The sequence below is a fragment of the Anomaloglossus baeobatrachus genome, chromosome 1, assembly GCF_048569485.1.
Source record: "Anomaloglossus baeobatrachus isolate aAnoBae1 chromosome 1, aAnoBae1.hap1, whole genome shotgun sequence".
Classification (NCBI taxonomy): Eukaryota; Metazoa; Chordata; class Amphibia; order Anura; family Aromobatidae; genus Anomaloglossus; species Anomaloglossus baeobatrachus.
In genome coordinates this window covers 960503614-960521460 of record NC_134353.1, presented here as the reverse complement: position 1 = coordinate 960521460, position 17847 = coordinate 960503614, and positions in this window count along the sequence as shown.

Here is a 17847-nt window from a genome sequence, read left to right as displayed (position 1 = left end):
CTTTCTCGAGTACCCCCAAGGCTACTGTCGGGAACTCTAAGCTCATAGCGGCCACTATCTACAGTACATCGTAGGTTACCACTCTGTCGGCGATTCTTTTTATCGCGCGTCTGAACTACTGGACCGACACGCCATCTTCCACTTCTTTCCCCTGAACAAAGGGTGGAAGACGGCTGCTGTCCCCCACACAGTTGGCGAAGCTGCTCCTTAATTTTCAGGTTTTCTTGCCACAACCGCTCCATGTCACGTACATGGTGTACCCGATATTCAATAAGGCTTCGAATGTTTCCAAGACTCTCTACAGTCCCGACACAGACGAACGGAACCATACCAGCTACCCTGGGTATCTTGCTCTCGTTAGCAGCAGGGATTCGTAATCTCACCAATCCCGACTTATTCACCATGTCTTGCATGATTCGTCCGGTTTTTCCAATGACTCTCCCCACCAGAGCCTGGGGTACTTGAACGATATCTTCCGCCAGACTCTGCGCTTTCCTTTTATACTCTAGCTGTCTAGTGGCTTCTTCCTTTTGCAGTAGGACCTGCCACTTCATACGAACACACCTGAAGTGCATGTCCTTTAGAATAGCCACCCGCTGCCCAGTAATTTCACTGTTGGATAATATCACTAACTGTTCAGCCCCTGGGGTACAGTAGACCTCACACGCTTCCACAGCTCTCTTAAATTCGTCATGCATGCACTCGGTGGCACACGCTTCTCTTAAGTCCTCAGGTATATCCACCATGCACTTGACTACAGAAGTCTTATTCATCCCTGCCACATGCTTGTCAAGTTTAGCTTCCAGAGTCAGCTCTCTTTGGGCCTCCCCTGCTTCAACAAGTTTGGTCAGGATTGACACTCGCTGCTCCATCTGCTCCAAGGCTCCCTGGGACTTGGACTGGTACTCTGCCAAGCGACTTCGGAGCTCAGCCACTTCTTTCTCCAGCTCCCTTACTCGACTCTCAGTAGCCTGCCTAAGAAGTATGTCTTGTTGCAGATGGTCTTTGCTCATCCTCTTGAATGAGTCTTCACTTGCAGACCTCTCTGGTCTACGACACACTATTTCTGAGGCTTCTTCCATCTCAGCTTCAGAACGTTTGGGTTTCTTACTCTCCTTTCCCACGTCCTTCTCTATATCCTCCATCGTGGTTTTACCAAGCAGGTCAGGCAGGCTCCCAGTCCTGGATGAGACCTCTGGTCCAGACTTCACCTCCTCAGAGGCTCTCTTCACTTCAGCGCCAGCTGTTTCTTGGTTCTTCACTGCATTATCTTCAACTTCCTCTGGGGTCTCTGCAGTGTCACCCTCAGCCTGGGTGTCACACCCTTCAACATGGCACTCTGTTCCTTTTAGAGATTTGGGGCTAAATTCGCTGTCATCCACCCCAGCACTTGGTAGTTCACCAGTCTGCTCACCACGACTGTTGGGGATTATTCCTTCCCCCACACTCTCTAGGATTCCATTTCCTATACCACTCTCACCTGACAGACTATCAACTTCACACTTTGAAATCATAGGGACCACCACCATTACGTCCTTGGTTGGCTCCTTCTCTGCACTTGCAGCCCGCTGATTTCTGTCGTCACAATGTGTCAGTTCAATCTCTGATTCCTCAGTCTTTTGTAGGATATCACCATCTGACTCCACCGTAGCAGGTGTTATTAGCACCATGTCTTCATTAACCAGGCATGTCACTTTCTCTGCACCCTCAGACGGCCTACACTGTGCCCCCTCTCGGCGCTTATTACGTCTTCGGGAGGAAGTTTTGCCCTTCTCGCCCATCTGTACCACACTGTACTCGTTTGTCACTTTTCTAGAGTCAGTGTCTTTACTGGAGTCATCATCACTCCCCCTGGTATCCTGGACTATCATGTCCCCACTTAACCAGATATCTGCCTCCCTTTCTGGAGCTACCCTGTTTTTAACGGTCACACTATCGGTTATTCCCTTAGTCCTTATGTCACTAAGTTGGGTCCGTCCATCATTTTCTTTGGTCACCCCTAACTTAGGACAGTCAATTTTAGGAGGTGCTATCTCCTCCTTACCACACATAACTGCACAACAAGGACCCCTTTTCACCTCCCAATGTGGTGGGGTTTCCTTTCGGCTGTTCCGGCTCTTACACAAGCAACCGTATACGTCCCCCTGCTTCCACAAGTGCACAAATAATTTAGAGTCCCAACCTATAATAATTGGGTGCAGTAAATCTGAGACTACTCCAACATCATGAGAACCACTGTCTCAGGCTGTCTTAATGACCACGCTGGAGACCGGGTATTCTGTCTCATTACTGTGGGTGCAGCCGAAGTGGATCTTCCTTCCAGGAATCAAGTGGACATCAGAGGTGGCCCTCACCAGGGTCACCAAGCTCCTTGAGTCTACGACTCCTGTTACAGATTCCCCATCCACTTCCACGGAACACAGACGGGGCTTCTCGTCGGATGGGTGGTCTATATTGCAAACAGGACACTTGTGGCATGAACACTGTTGTTCCTGGCTACAGTCCATCTGCGCCACTTCACCCTTGGATTTGGGATGCTCCGTACCCTTTTGGGGGACCACCGCTTTCTGGGACTCCATCCCCTTATGGGCAACCACCCCTTTATGGGACTCCACCCCCTTATGGGCAACTATTTCCTTCTGGGACTCCGCCCCCTTTTGCGGTTTCCATGCAATGTCCTTAGCCCCCAGTTCACACCGTTTGCCCTTGTCTCCCTGGGCACCCAGTGTCCATACTGGTCCCCGAAGGGAACGCTCAAACTGGTCCATGGCTGCGACATCGCTACACACTGACAGCTCCTGCTGTTCCACAATGTCCGCAGGGACCTTTCCCTCTTTTTGGCTTTCAGCCCCCACTACTGTCGCTGGACCTCCTGGCCCATGCTGCTGGTGCTGCTGACTCTGTAGCAGCTGGTTCAGGAGCTCCTCCATGCTGCAACGAGAAGAGGAACAGGAGGGGCGCTCCAATGGGTAATACCCGGTGGTCAAAGACAGGGGGGGGGGGGTTAGAGAACCACTAACCTTTCCAGGTTGTATCGCCCGTACAACCTGGGTCTCCAGCCTGTGGTGTATCACTGCTCACCAAGCAGGTCCTCGCAATTCCGGCCGGCCTGGAATCCTCCAGTCACTGGTCTCTCACCACGGCAGACCCACTGATTCACTGCCAGCAGCTGGAGCACGCTGTCCCTGTTCGTGGACCCGCCGATCCACCGCCAGCTGCTTGAGTGCGCAGACAATTTCGTGGACCCGCCGATCCACCGCAAACCGCTTAAAAAAAAATTTCGTGGACCCACCGATCCACAGCAAGCAGTCCGTATCCACAGGAATATGTCCTATGCCGTTGCCCCTAGCAACCCGGCTGCATGCCCGCATTCGAGACACCATATGTAACGTTGCGCCCTGCAACGTGGGGGTTCCACTCGCTTGCAACGGTGTGAGGTAGCTTCAGCAACATATGCACACAGTTTCTTTAGAACAATTCCGGCAGTTTATTTAAAAACACTCTCAGCATAAACTGCTCTTAAACATAAACGATCCACGTACCGTGGGCATCCAGTCCATTACAAGTCCATAGTGGAAGTTTAGCAACTTCTCCACTCTCTGGCACCTGCCAGCGTACAGCTCTAGCCGAGGTTCCTTCCAGCACCCAGGGCCCTCTGCAGACCCCTGTCTGTCTCTCCTGCCGGAGAGATTCGGCCCTACAGCCCTGGCCTGGCCGCACTCACCTCAGACTCAATATCAGAGCCTTGTGTTCAACCTCCACACAGGCTGAAACACCCAGAGCTCCCTGCTCTGCTCTCACTTGTTTCCAGTCCACACACTGGACATCTAGAGCCAGTCTCTCTGTAGACGGCCCCAGACACACACCACCCAGGTTCAGAGACAGGATTGCTTTAACCCCTGGAGCCACACCCACAGGTGGTAAGGAGTGTGTTATCAGCATCACACACCCTTCCATGGCTCTGCATGTAATGCAATCCTGTGGAACCACAGGTCCCAGCCAGCTTCACATTGCAGAGCACCCACGCTTCTGCAAAACATACCGGCCCTTTGTAATACAGCCGGTTGATACCTAACACCGCCAAGACAAGCGAAGTGGGCTCTTTTTTTTTCTAGATTCCATTTTTGTATTACTTTTCGGCCGGGGTCTAAAAACATGAGGGCAGATGCACTGTCCCGTAGTTTGGACCCGGTGTCACCTCCAGAGCCTCCTTCTTAAATTCTTCCGCGAGGGGTGCTGGTCGCTGCCTTGTCATCCGAGTTGGAGGCTGAGGTCAGGGAGGCCCAGTCCTCAGCACCATTTTCCGCTCCAGACACTAAACTGTTTGTCCCTTTGCACCTCCGGTTACGGGTACTTCAAGAGTTCCATGAGTCCGTACTCAGCGGCCATCCTGGAATTACAGCCACTCGCAGGGCTGTTGCTCGACTGTTTTGGTGGCCATCTCTTCACTCAGATGTTGCTCGGTTTGTGTCTGCCTGTGCTACATGTGCCCGTGCTAAGGTATGTCGTAACCGGCCGGCCGGGGAACTGGTTCCATTACCTGTTCCTGAAAGACCATGGACCCACTTGTCCATGGATTTCATTACGGACCTCCCTGTCTCAAATGGTATGACTGTGATCTGGGTGGTGGTGGATCGTTTTAGTAAACAGGCACATTTTTTTTTTTTAAATTCTTTATTTTAAAGACCGACTCGAGAACATACAAAATAACCACTGTTCCACAAAGAGCAGAAAAACAGATTTCAAATATTTAACATTGACATGTAGCCCACCCTTCCGCTCCCCTATACATATCTAGTAACTGCAACTGCTCGAGTCAGGCCCATTTTAATCCTTTTATGAACCAACCCAACATGGGTAGAATACAGAACATAGAAAGAGAGAGCAAAGCCCGAAAAGAATTTAGAACAGGATAAGAGAAAGAGGTAGAAAGAGAATAAAGGGGAGGGGAGAGTAGGAGAAGATAGGGGGCAAAGAGGTGAGAGAAAGGGAAAGCGAGAGAAAAAAAAAAAAAAAAAGGGGGGGGGGGGAGGGAATGCTCCACCAGAGCCTCACAGCAGACGTGGAGGAGCGAGTAATCTGGCGTAATCCGCCGAGTAAGTGAACTCCAACCATGGGAGCCAGGTCCTACGAAAACCTTCCTGACTGTCATTGAGAGAGGATGTCAGGTCCTCCATGTGCCTTAGGTCGTTAACCCTTGAAACCCACTGTGCCAGTGTGGGGGGGGTAGTAGACTTCCAGCCAAGCGGGATACAAGACCTGGCGGCCATTACCAGAAATCTAAGCAAAGAGCGCTTGTATCTATGAGCCGGGAGTTCCGAAAGCTGTAAGATATACAGTTCCGGACCCAATGTCTCAGCCGTGCCGGTCACCAGTCTAGTTACCTCCCTCACTCCTGACCAAAACCGTTGCAAAGAAGGGCAAGACCAAAAGATGTGCACGTAGTCACCCTCCCCCGAACCACATCTCCAGCAAACGGGATCGACTGAGGGGAATATCCTATGAAGTCTGGTCGGGACTCTATACCACCTGGTCAGTAGTTTGAAGTTGGCCTCCAACATTCTGGAACTGATCGAGGTTTTATGTGCCATCATTAGGACGTTGTTTCGCTGCGTGTCTGATAAGGCCGTCCCAAGGTCCCTTTCCCACTGCCGCAAATAAACCGGGGTGGGCAAATCTCCCGGGTCTGATAGCAGATTGTATGCCAGGGAAAGTGAGTGCCGCAGGGCCCCCTCTCCCAAGCACAATTTTTCGAATCTAGTGAGAGGCCCAGCATACCGGGCGAAGCAGGGAAGGGAGCTCAAGAAGTGTCTCAACTGCATGGCCCTCCATCTCCCCAAGGGGTCCGGCGGCAGGAGACCACAAATATCCGAAAGAGATAGCCAGTCACCCTCTCCTCCCATCTGGTAAGCTCTGAATCTGCCCCCCTGTACCCAGCTCTGAAAAACTGGGTCCGAGAGGCCGGGACGGAAATCCGGATCTCCTATAATTGGTGACATGGGAGAAGGCAACGGCAGGAGGAGGCGCCGAACCTCTCCCCTCGAACAGCATTCCAGAGTAGCGCCAATGGTGGGATGAGATCTCACAGAGGCCGGGAATAAGCTCCCGACCCAAGGCATGGCCGGTAAATGTACCTCCGAGAAGCTCTGTTCCAGGGCGACCCATGGTTTCATCCTAGAGTGACGGCACCAATCCAGAACCCTGACCATATGTGTGGCCCAGTAATATTTTTTCATATCAGGTATTCCCAGCCCCCCCCTACGCTTAGGTCTGCACAGTAGGGAACGGGAAAGCCTCGCCGGCTTATTTGCCCAGATAAATTTAGTATATAGTGAGGCCAATTCCTTGAAAAAAGAGCTCGGGATCTTAATTGGCAGGGCCTGGAAGAGATAAAGAAGCCGTGGTAATATGTTCATCTTCAATATTGCACACCTCCCAAACCATGTGAAAAGACCCCTCGCCCAGTTTGCGCAGTCTGTTCTAATGGACTGCAGGAGAGGGAGATAGTTCAGCTTATAAAGTTGGCTATTTTCCGCTGCCAGCTGGACCCCCAGATACCTCAGAGAGTGATTAGCCCACTTAAACCCGAACGCAGATTGAAGCGCAATAACAAGATCTTGGGGGAGAGATACATTCATAGCCTCTGATTTTGACATGTTAATTCTAAAATTAGAAAGAGAGGAGTATGTTTCCAGCTCTCTCAGTAAATTGGGCAGGGAGACCCGAGGGTTAGTAATAAAGAAAAGTAAATCATCCGCGTACGCCGCGATTTTGTAGGTGGAACCCGCAACTATAGGGCCGGAAATGTCAATGTTACCTCTAATTCGGCAAAGCAGGGGTTCCAGGGTCAGGATAAAGATCAGGGGTGAGAGGGGACATCCCTGCCTTGTGCCGTTAAGAATGGAAAATCTATCTGAAAGGAGACCGTTCACCCTGACCACAGCAGAGGGATTGCTATACAGAGAGCAAATCCACCTGAGCATCATCCTCCCCAACCCCACCTCCCGCAGAACCTCCTCCATGAATATCCAATTGACTCTGTCGAATGCTTTTTCTGCGTCGGTCGACAAGAGCATCAGGGGCAACCCTTCCGAATTAGCCCTGTGGATTAAGTTCACCGCCTTAGTGGTGTTGTCCCTCGCTTCCCTTCCCCTCATGAACCCAGCCTGGTCAGGGTGGACAATCTCCCCCAGCAATGGAGAGAGTCTCTCTGATAATATTCTGGTGAAGAGCTTCAAATCTGTGTTGAGGAGGGAGATGGGTCGGTAACTAGAACAAGAGGTAGGGTCTTTACCCTCTTTAGGGATGACTACTATATTAGCGGCCAGAGAGTCTCTCGGCAAGTGGACTTTTTCAGAGAGTGAGATATTGTTAAAGGCCGAGAGAAATGGGGGAAGCAGCATGGAGCCCATCTTTTTGTAGTAAAGCAGGGGGAAGCCATCCGGACCAGGGGCCTTACCAGTGGGGGAATTTTTAATTGCAGCCCAGTACTCCTCCTCTGAGATGGGTCTTTCCAGGGCGTCCGCATCCTCCGGTTTAAGGTGTTTCAACCCGGAGTTAGAAATGTACTTCTGGATACGCTGCCGTAGTTCCGTCCTGGCCCTCTCCGACCGCCCCCCATCTATTGAGTAGAGAGAGGCGTAAAAGTCTTTAAAGGCGGAGGCAATGTCTTTCGGAAGAGTGGCCCACCTGTCGCCAGACACGTGCACTCTAGGAACATAGCCCCTCGCCCTCTGGATCCGGAGGGCTCTAGCCAGGGTCCTGCCACTTTTATTGCCATATTCATAGAAATGCCGCCTGCATTTAGCTAGCACTCCCTTGGCCTTTTGATATAGCAAGGACCTGAGTTCCTCCCTCTTCCTGGCCAGATTGGCGCCCACGGTCCCTCCCAGAGACCCCTTATGTACTGCTTCCAACTCCCTTATGTCTGCTAGTAGAGATGTAACCTCAGCTTCCCGTTCCCTTTTCAGACGGGCCCCATGTTTAATGAATAATCCCCTCACGACACATTTGTGAGCTTCCCACACAATGTTGGGGGACATCCCCTCCCCCCCACTACAATCAAAGTATTCCTTCAGGGCCTCCCTTATTTCTTGCATTGTCACCGGCTCATTGAGTAGCGAGGTGTTCAATAGCCACTGACCCTGCCTCCCGATGGGACATTCAAGGGACAGAGTGACCGTGATCAGTGTGTGATCAGAAAAAGATATGCACTCAATTGACGCATAAACAGGCACATTTTGTTCCCCTCTCCGGTCTACCTTCTGCTGCGGCCCTTGCCAACCACTTTATTGACCAGGTGGTTCGGTTACATGGGTTGCCCCTGAATATTGTGTCTGACAGGGGGGTACAATTCATTTCTCGGTTTTGGAGGGTCTTGTGCAGGCGGTTGGGAATTGAGTTGTCCTTCTCGTCCGCCTATCATCCCGAGTCCAATGGGCAGACGGAAAGGACGAATCAGGCCCTTGAGCAAATCCTGCGGTGCTTGGTTTCTGCTCAGCAGGAGGATTGGTGTATGTTTTTGCCCTTTGCAGAGTTTGCATTCAATAGCAGAGTCCATCAGTCTACAGGAACTTCTCCCTTCTTCTGTAATTATGGGTTTCACCCTCACTTCGGGACCTTCTCTAGAGTGGATTCGGGGTGTCCAGGGGCCGAGTCCGTCGTTCAGCATCTGGGGAACGGTGCATCGAGACGGCTCAACAGTCCCAGAAACGCCAAACGGACAAACGCCGTTCTCTGGGACTCCCCTTTCGGGTGGGGGACAAAGTGTGGCTGTCCACTCGGAATATTAGGCTTAGGGTTCCATCTGCTAAGTTGGGTCCTAAGTTTATAGGTCCCTATGAGATCATCGAAGTGATCAACCCGGTGGCCTTTCGGTTGCAACTGCCCCAGACCTTGCGTATTCCTAACATATTTCATACCTCCTTGCTTAAGCCATTTGTTCCATCGGTGGTGGATTCTCAGACCCCTCCGGCTCCGATACTGGTGGACGGTGAGGAGGAGTACGAGATCCAGCGTATTATCGATTCTCGTTGGGTTCGTTGTTCCCTCCAGTATCTGATCCATTGGAAGGGTTACGGTTCGGAGGACAGGTCATGGGTGCCGGCTCGATCCGTTCGGGCCGATCGGTTAATTGCGGCTTTCCACCGGAAGTATCCTGGTAAGCCTGGGGGTCCGGTGGCCCCCCCTTGAGGAGGGGGTACTGTCATGGTTCGCCTCCCTGTCCACATGGCTAGGGGGCGGAGCCTTCTCTCGAGCCTCACTTCCAGACCCTGGGTGCCTTAAAAGCTGGCATTTCCAGTGAACCAGTGCCGGCTATAAGCTTAGCACTGCTTTGCCTGTGATTGCTGGTCCTGTGAGTGATATCCTGATCTGTCTGTTCCTGTGCCCCCATGCCCTTGTCTGTGTTCCATCCCCTGGTCGTCCCTCCTGTCCTCTGTCCCCTCTCCTATTTCCCCACTCGGTTGCTTCCTCCGGTACTGACCTTGGCCTGACTTTGACTCCGCTTTTGCTCGTTCCTCCGGTCCTGCTTCTGCCCGTACGGTGTTTGACCCAGCCTGTCTGACTATTCGTTGCATGCTCTGCAGCTCTGCAGCTGTGCTTTTCAGCTGTGCTTTGAGGTAATGCATGAGAACGCTGTGAATTCACTTCCCGTTTCTCATTGCTCTGTGTAGTGTATTATGCTACAGAGCTCTGGCTCCCCCTGGTGGCAGTATTAGACATACCCTGTGATAATGACCACTAGTAATCTGCAGACCTGTTGGCAAGGGTGCTTGGGGACCTAACGCGCGTTTCACCATTTTGTCCAGGGACATCATCATTCCTGTTTGTGGCTCTTTCTGCCTTAAGTTTTGTCTTCTTCATGTGAAATGTGGCTTGATGGGGCTGAGATCTGGCAATTGCAGAATATTCCACTTTTTTGCTTTCGCAGGATGTTTTGGGTCATTGTCCATCTGTCTGTGAAGCGCCGTCCAGTCATTGCTGCATTTAGTTGAATGTGAGCAGAAAGTCTTGCCCTGTGCACTGCAGAATTCATCCAGCAGCTTCTGTCACATCCTCAATAACCACTAGTGCCCCAGGGCCATTGGGAGCCCTGAATGCCCGGTCAGCACACCGCCTCCGCCATATGTTACAGAGCACATGCTGTGGTTTGGATCATGAGCCTTTCCATGCCTTTTCCAGACTTTCTTCTTCCCATTATTCTGGTACAGGTTGATCTTAGTCTCATCTGTCAACAGAAATTATTCCAGAAATGGGCAGCTTCTTTAAAAAAAATGTTGGCAAAGACTTATATGGTCTTTTATTTTTCAAGCTCATTACTGGTTTGCACCTTGTGGTGACTCCTCTGCATTTGCTTCTTGTGGTGATTCCTCTGTATTTGCACCTTGTGGTGACTCCTCTGTACTTGCCCCTTGTGGTGACTCCTCTGTATTTGCCCCTTGTGGTGACTCCTCTGTATTTGCCCCTTGTGGTGACTCCTCTGCATTTGCTTCTTGTGCTGATTCCTCTGTATTTGCTCCTTGTGGTGACTCCTCTGTATTTGCTCCTTGTGGTGACCCCTCTGTATTTACCCCTTGTGGTGACCCCTCTGTATTTGCCCCTTGTGGTGACCCCTCTGTATTTGCACCTTGTGGTGACCCCTCTGTATTTGCCCCTTGTGGTGACTCCTCTGTATTTGCCCCTTGTGGTGACTCCTCTGTATTTGCCCCTTGTGGTGACTCCTCTGTATTTGCTCCTTGTGGTGATCCCTCTGTATTTGCTCCTTGTGGTGACCCCTCTGTATTTACACCTTGTGGTGACTCCTCTGTATTTGCCCCTTGTGGTGACTCATCTGTATTTGCCCCTTGTGGTGACCCCTCTGTATTTGCACCTTGTGGTGACCCCTCTGTATTTGCCCCTTGTGGTGACTCCTCTGTATTTGCCCCTTGTGGTGACTCCTCTGTATTTGCCCCTTGTGGTGACTCCTCTGTATTTGCTCCTTGTGGTGACCCCTCTGTATTTGCTCCTTGTGGTGACCCCTCTGTATTTGCCCCTTGTGGTGACTCCTCTGTATTTGCTCCTTGTGGTGACTCCTCTGTATTTGCACCTTGTGGTGACCCCTCTGTATTTGCCCCTTGTGGTGACTCCTCTGTATTTGCTCCTTGTGGTGACTCCTCTGTATTTGCACCTTGTGGTGACCCCTCTGTATTTGCCCCTTGTGGTGACTCCTCTGTATTTGCCCCTTGTGGTGACTCCTCTGTATTTGCCCCTTGTGGTGACTCCTCTGTATTTGCTCCTTGTGGTGACCCCTCTGTATTTGCTCCTTGTGGTGACCCCTCTGTATTTGCCCCTTGTGGTGACTCCTCTGTATTTGCTCCTTGTGGTGACTCCTCTGTATTTGCACCTTGTGGTGACCCCTCTGTATTTGCTCCTTGTGGTGACTCCTCTGTATTTGCTCCTTGTGGTGACCCCTCTGTATTTGCTCCTTGTGGTGACCCCTCTGTATTTGCTCCTTGTGGTGAATCCTCTGTATTTTCTCCTTGTGGTGACTCCTCTGTATTTGCCCCTTGTGGTGACTCCTCTGTATTTGCCCCTTGTGGTGACTCCTCTGTATTTGCCCCTTGTGGTGACTCCTCTGTATTTGCCGCTTGTGGTGACCCCTCTGTATTTGCTCCTTGTGGTGACCCCTCTGTATTTGCCCCTTGTGGTGACTCCTCTGTATTTGCTCCTTGTGGTGACTCCTCTGTATTTGCTCCTTGTGGTGACTCCTCTGTATTTGCCCCTTGTGGTGACTCATCTGTATTTGCCCCTTGTGGTGACCCCTCTGTATTTGCTCCTTGTGGTGACCCCTCTGGATTTGCCCCTTGTGGTGACCCCTCTGGATTTGTTCCTTGTGGTGACCCCTCTGTATTTGCACCTTGTGGTGACTCCTCTGTATTTGCTCCTTGTGGTGACTCCTCTGTATTTGCCCCTTGTGGTGACTCATCTGTATTTGCCCCTTGTGGTGACCCCTCTGTATTTGCACCTTGTGGTGACCCCTCTGTATTTGCCCCTTGTGGTGACTCCTCTGTATTTGCCCCTTGTGGTGACTCCTCTGTATTTGCCCCTTGTGGTGACTCCTCTGTATTTGCTCCTTGTGGTGACCCCTCTGTATTTGCTCCTTGTGGTGACTCCTCTGTATTTGCCCCTTGTGGTGACTCCTCTGTATTTGCACCTTGTGGTGACCCCTCTGTATTTGCTCCTTGTGGTGACTCCTCTGTATTTGCTCCTTGTGGTGACCCCTCTGTATTTGCTCCTTGTGGTGACCCCTCTGTATTTGCTCCTTGTGGTGACTCCTCTGTATTTGCTCCTTGTGGTGAATCCTCTGTATTTTCTCCTTGTGGTGACTCCTCTGTATTTGCACCTTGTGGTGACTCCTCTGTATTTGCTCCTTGTGGTGAATCCTCTGTATTTGCTCCTTGTGGTGACTCCTCTGTATTTGCTCCTTGTGGTGAATCCTCTGTATTTTCTCCTTGTGGTGACTCCTCTGTATTTGCACCTTGTGGTGACTCCTCTGTATTTGCTCCTTGTGGTGAATCCTCTGTATTTTCTCCTTGTGGTGACCCCTCTGTATTTGCACCTTGTGGTGACTCCTCTGTATTTGCTTCTTGTGGTGACTCCTCTGTATTTGCTTCTTGTGGTGACTCCTCTGTATTTGCCCCTTGTGGTGACCCCTCTGTATTTGCTCCTTGTGGTGACCCCTCTGTATTTGCCCCTTGTGGTGACCCCTCTGTATTTGCTCCTTGTGGTGACTCCTCTGTATTTGCTTCTTGTGGTGACTCCTCTGTATTTGCCCCTTGTGGTGACTCCTCTGTATTTGCTTCTTGTGGTGTCTCCTCTGTATTTGTTCCTTGTGGTGACTCCTCTGTATTTGCCCCTTGTGGTGACTCCTCTGTATTTGCTTCTTGTGGTGACTCCTCTGTATTTGCTCCTTGTGGTGACTCCTCTGTATTTGCCCCTTGTGGTGACTCCTCTGCATTTGCTTCTTGTGCTGATTCCTCTGTATTTGCTCCTTGTGGTGACTCCTCTGTATTTGCTCCTTGTGGTGACCCCTCTGTATTTACCCCTTGTGGTGACCCCTCTGTATTTGCCCCTTGTGGTGACCCCTCTGTATTTGCACCTTGTGGTGACCCCTCTGTATTTGCCCCTTGTGGTGACTCCTCTGTATTTGCCCCTTGTGGTGACTCCTCTGTATTTGCCCCTTGTGGTGACTCCTCTGTATTTGCTCCTTGTGGTGACCCCTCTGTATTTGCTCCTTGTGGTGACCCCTCTGTATTTGCACCTTGTGGTGACTCCTCTGTATTTGCCCCTTGTGGTGACTCCTCTGTATTTGCCCCTTGTGGTGACCCCTCTGTATTTGCACCTTGTGGTGACCCCTCTGTATTTGCCCCTTGTGGTGACTCCTCTGTATTTGCCCCTTGTGGTGACTCCTCTGTATTTGCTTCTTGTGGTGACTCCTCTGTATTTGCCCCTTGTGGTGACCCCTCTGTATTTGCTCCTTGTGGTGTCTCCTCTGTATTTGTTCCTTGTGGTGACTCCTCTGTATTTGCCCCTTGTGGTGACTCCTCTGTATTTGCTTCTTGTGGTGACTCCTCTGTATTTGCTCCTTGTGGTGACTCCTCTGTATTTGCCCCTTGTGGTGACTCCTCTGCATTTGCTTCTTGTGCTGATTCCTCTGTATTTGCACCTTGTGGTGACCCCTCTGTATTTGCCCCTTGTGGTGACTCCTCTGTATTTGCCCCTTGTGGTGACTCCTCTGTATTTGCCCCTTGTGGTGACCCCTCTGTATTTGCACCTTGTGGTGACCCCTCTGTATTTGCCCCTTGTGGTGACTCCTCTGTATTTGCCCCTTGTGGTGACTCCTCTGTATTTGCCCCTTGTGGTGACTCCTCTGTATTTGCTCCTTGTGGTGACCCCTCTGTATTTGCTCCTTGTGGTGACCCCTCTGTATTTGCCCCTTGTGGTGACTCCTCTGTATTTGCTCCTTGTGGTGACTCCTCTGTATTTGCACCTTGTGGTGACCCCTCTGTATTTGCTCCTTGTGGTGACTCCTCTGTATTTGCTCCTTGTGGTGACCCCTCTGTATTTGCTCCTTGTGGTGACCCCTCTGTATTTGCTCCTTGTGGTGAATCCTCTGTATTTTCTCCTTGTGGTGACTCCTCTGTATTTGCCCCTTGTGGTGACTCCTCTGTATTTGCCCCTTGTGGTGACTCCTCTGTATTTGCCCCTTGTGGTGACTCCTCTGTATTTGCTGCTTGTGGTGACCCCTCTGTATTTGCTCCTTGTGGTGACCCCTCTGTATTTGCCCCTTGTGGTGACTCCTCTGTATTTGCTCCTTGTGGTGACTCCTCTGTATTTGCACCTTGTGGTGACCCCTCTGTATTTGCTCCTTGTGGTGACTCCTCTGTATTTGCTCCTTGTGGTGAATCCTCTGTATTTTCTCCTTGTGGTGACTCCTCTGTATTTGCACCTTGTGGTGACTCCTCTGTATTTGCTCCTTGTGGTGAATCCTCTGTATTTTCTCCTTGTGGTGACCCCTCTGTATTTGCTCCTTGTGGTGACTCCTCTGTATTTGCTCCTTGTGGTGACCCCTCTGTATTTGCTCCTTGTGGTGACCCCTCTGTATTTGCACCTTGTGGTGACTCCTCTGTATTTGCTCCTTGTGGTGACTCCTCTGTATTTGCCCCTTGTGGTGACTCCTCTGTATTTGCTCCTTGTGGTGACCCCTCTGTATTTGCTCCTTGTGGTGACCCCTCTGTATTTGCTCCTTGTGGTGTCTCCTCTGTATTTGTTCCTTGTGGTGACTCCTCTGTATTTGCCCCTTGTGGTGACCCCTCTGTATTTGCTCCTTGTGGTGTCTCCTCTGTATTTGCTTCTTGTGGTGACTCCTCTGTATTTGCCCCTTGTGGTGACTCCTCTGTATTTGCTGCTTGTGGTGACCCCTCTGTATTTGCACCTTGTGGTGACTCCTCTGTATTTGCACCTTGTGGTGACCCCTCTGTATTTGCTCCTTGTGGTGTCTCCTCTGTATTTGCTTCTTGTGGTGACTCCTCTGTATTTGCTCCTTGTGGTGTCTCCTCTGTATTTGTTCCTTGTGGTGACTCCTCTGTATTTGCCCCTTGTAGTGACCCCTCTGTATTTGCTCCTTGTGGTGACCCCTCTGTATTTGCTCCTTGTGGTGACTCCTCTGTATTTGCCCCTTGTAGTGACTCCTCTGTATTTGCTCCTTGTGGTGACTCCTCTGTATTTGCTCCTTGTGGTGACCCCTCTGTATTTGCTCCTTGTGGTGACCCCTCTGTATTTGCTCCTTGTGGTGACCCCTCTGTATTTGCTCCTTGTGGTGACCCCTCTGTATTTGCTCCTTCTGGTGACTCCTCTGTATTTGCTCCTTGTGGTGACTCCTCTGTATTTGCACCTTGTGGTGACCCCTCTGTATTTGCACCTTGTGGTGACTCCTCTGTATTTGCCCCTTGTGGTGACTCCTCTGTATTTGCTCCCTGTGGTGACTCCTCTGTATTTGCTCCTTGTGGTGACTCCTCTGTATTTACTCCTTGTGGTGACTCCTCTGTATTTGCCCCTTGTGGTGACTCCTCTGTATTTGCTCCTTGTGGTGACTCCTCTGTATTTGCTCCTTGTGGTGACTCCTCTGGATTTGCCCCTTGTGGTGACTCCTCTGTATTTGCACCGTGTGGTGACCCCTCTGTATTTGCACCTTGTGGTGACCCCTCTGTATTTGCACCTTGTGGTGACTCCTCTGTATTTGCCCCTTGTAGTGACCCCTCTGTATTTGCTCCTTGTGGTGACTCCTCTGTATTTGCCCCTTGTGGTGACTCCTCTGTATTTGCCCCTTGTGGTGACCCCTCTGTATTTGCACCTTGTGGTGACCCCTCTGTATTTGCACCTTGTGGTGACTCCTCCGTATTTGCCCCTTGTGATGACTCCTCTGTATTTGCTTCTTGTGATGACTCCTCTGTATTTGCACCTTGTGGTGACTCCTCTGTATTTGCCCCTTGTGGTGACTCCTCTGTATTTGCCCCTTGTGGTGACTCCTCTGTATTTGCTCCTTGTGGTGACTCCTCTGTATTTGCTCCTTGTGGTGACTCCTCTGTATTTTCTCCTTGTGGTGACTCCTCTGTATTTGCTCCTTGTGGTGACTCTTCTGTATTTGCTCCTTGTGCTGACCCCTCTGTATTTGCCCCTTGTGGTGACTCCTCTGTATTTCCTCCTTGTGGTGACTCCTCTGTATTTGCTCCTTGTGGTGACTCTTCTGTAGTTGCTCTTGTGGTGACTCTTCTGTATTTGCACCTTGTGGTGACTCCTCTTTATTTGCCCCTTGTGGTGACTCCTCTGTATTTGCCCCTTGTGGTGCCCCCTCTGTATTTGCTCCTTGTGGTGACCCCTCTGTATTTCCTCCTTGTGGTGACCCCTCTGTATTTGCACCTTGTGGTGACCCCTCTGTATTTCCTCCTTGTGGTGACTCCTCTGTATTTGCTTCTTGTGGTGACTCCTCTGTATTTGCTTCTTGTGGTGACTCCTCTGTATTTGCCCCTTGTGATGACTCCTCTGTATTTGCTTCTTGTGATGACTCCTCTGTATTTGCACCTTGTGGTGATTCCTCTGTATTTGCTCCTTGTGGTGACCCCTCTGTATTTGCCCCTTGTGGTGACTCCTCTGTATTTGCCCCTTGTGGTGACCCCTCTGTATTTGCCCCTTGTGGTGACTCCTCTGTATTTGCTCCTTGTGGTGACTCCTCTGTATTTGCTCCTTGTGGTGACTCCTCTGTATTTGCCCCTTGTGGTGACCCCTCTGTATTTGCTCCTTGTGGTGACTCCTCTGTATTTGCTCCTTGTGGTGACCCCTCTGTATTTGCTCCTTGTGGTGACCCCTCTGTAGTTGCTCTTTTTGTGACTCCTCTGTATTTGCTCCTTGTGGTGACTCCTCTGTAGTTGCTCTTGTGGTGACTCTTCTGTATTTGCTCCTTGTGGTGACCCCTCTGTATTTGCTCCTTGTGGTGACCCCTCTGTATTTCCTCCTTGTGGTGACTCCTCTGTATTTGCTCTTTGTGGTGACTCCTCTGTATTTGCTCCTTGTGGTGACTCCTCTGTATTTGCACCTTGTGGTGACCCCTCTGTATTTGCTCCTTGTGGTGACTCCTCTGTATTTGCCCCTTGTGGTGACTCCTCTGTATTTGCTCCTTGTGGTGACTCTTCTGTAGTTGCTCTTGTGGTGACTCTTCTGTATTTGCTCCTTGTGGTGACCCCTCTGTATTTGCTCCTTGTGGTGACCCCTCTGTATTTCCTCCTTGTGGTGACTCCTCTGTATTTGCTCCTTGTGGTGACCCCTCTGTATTTGCTCCTTGTGGTGACCCCTCTGTATTTCCTCCTTGTGGTGACTCCTCTGTATTTGCTCCTTGTGGTGACCCCTCTGTCTTTCCTCCTTGTGGTGACTCCTCTGTATTTGCTCCTTGTGGTGACTCCTCTGTATTTGCACCTTGTGGTGATTCCTCTGTATTTGCTCCTTGTGGTGACTCCTCTGTATTTGCTCCTTGTGGTGACTCCTCTGTATTTGCTCCTTGTGGTGACCCCTCTGTATTTGCTCCTTGTGGTGGCTCCTCTGTATTTGCTCCTTGTGGTGACTCCTCTGTATTTGCTCCTTGTGGTGACTCCTCTGTATTTGCCCCTTGTGGTGACTCCTCTGTATTTGCCCCTTGTGGTGACTCCTCTGTATTTGCTCCTTGTGGTGACTCCTCTGTATTTGCCCCTTGTGGGGACCCCTCTGTATTTGCCCCTTGTGGTGACTCCTCTGTATTTGCTCCTTGTGGTGACTCCT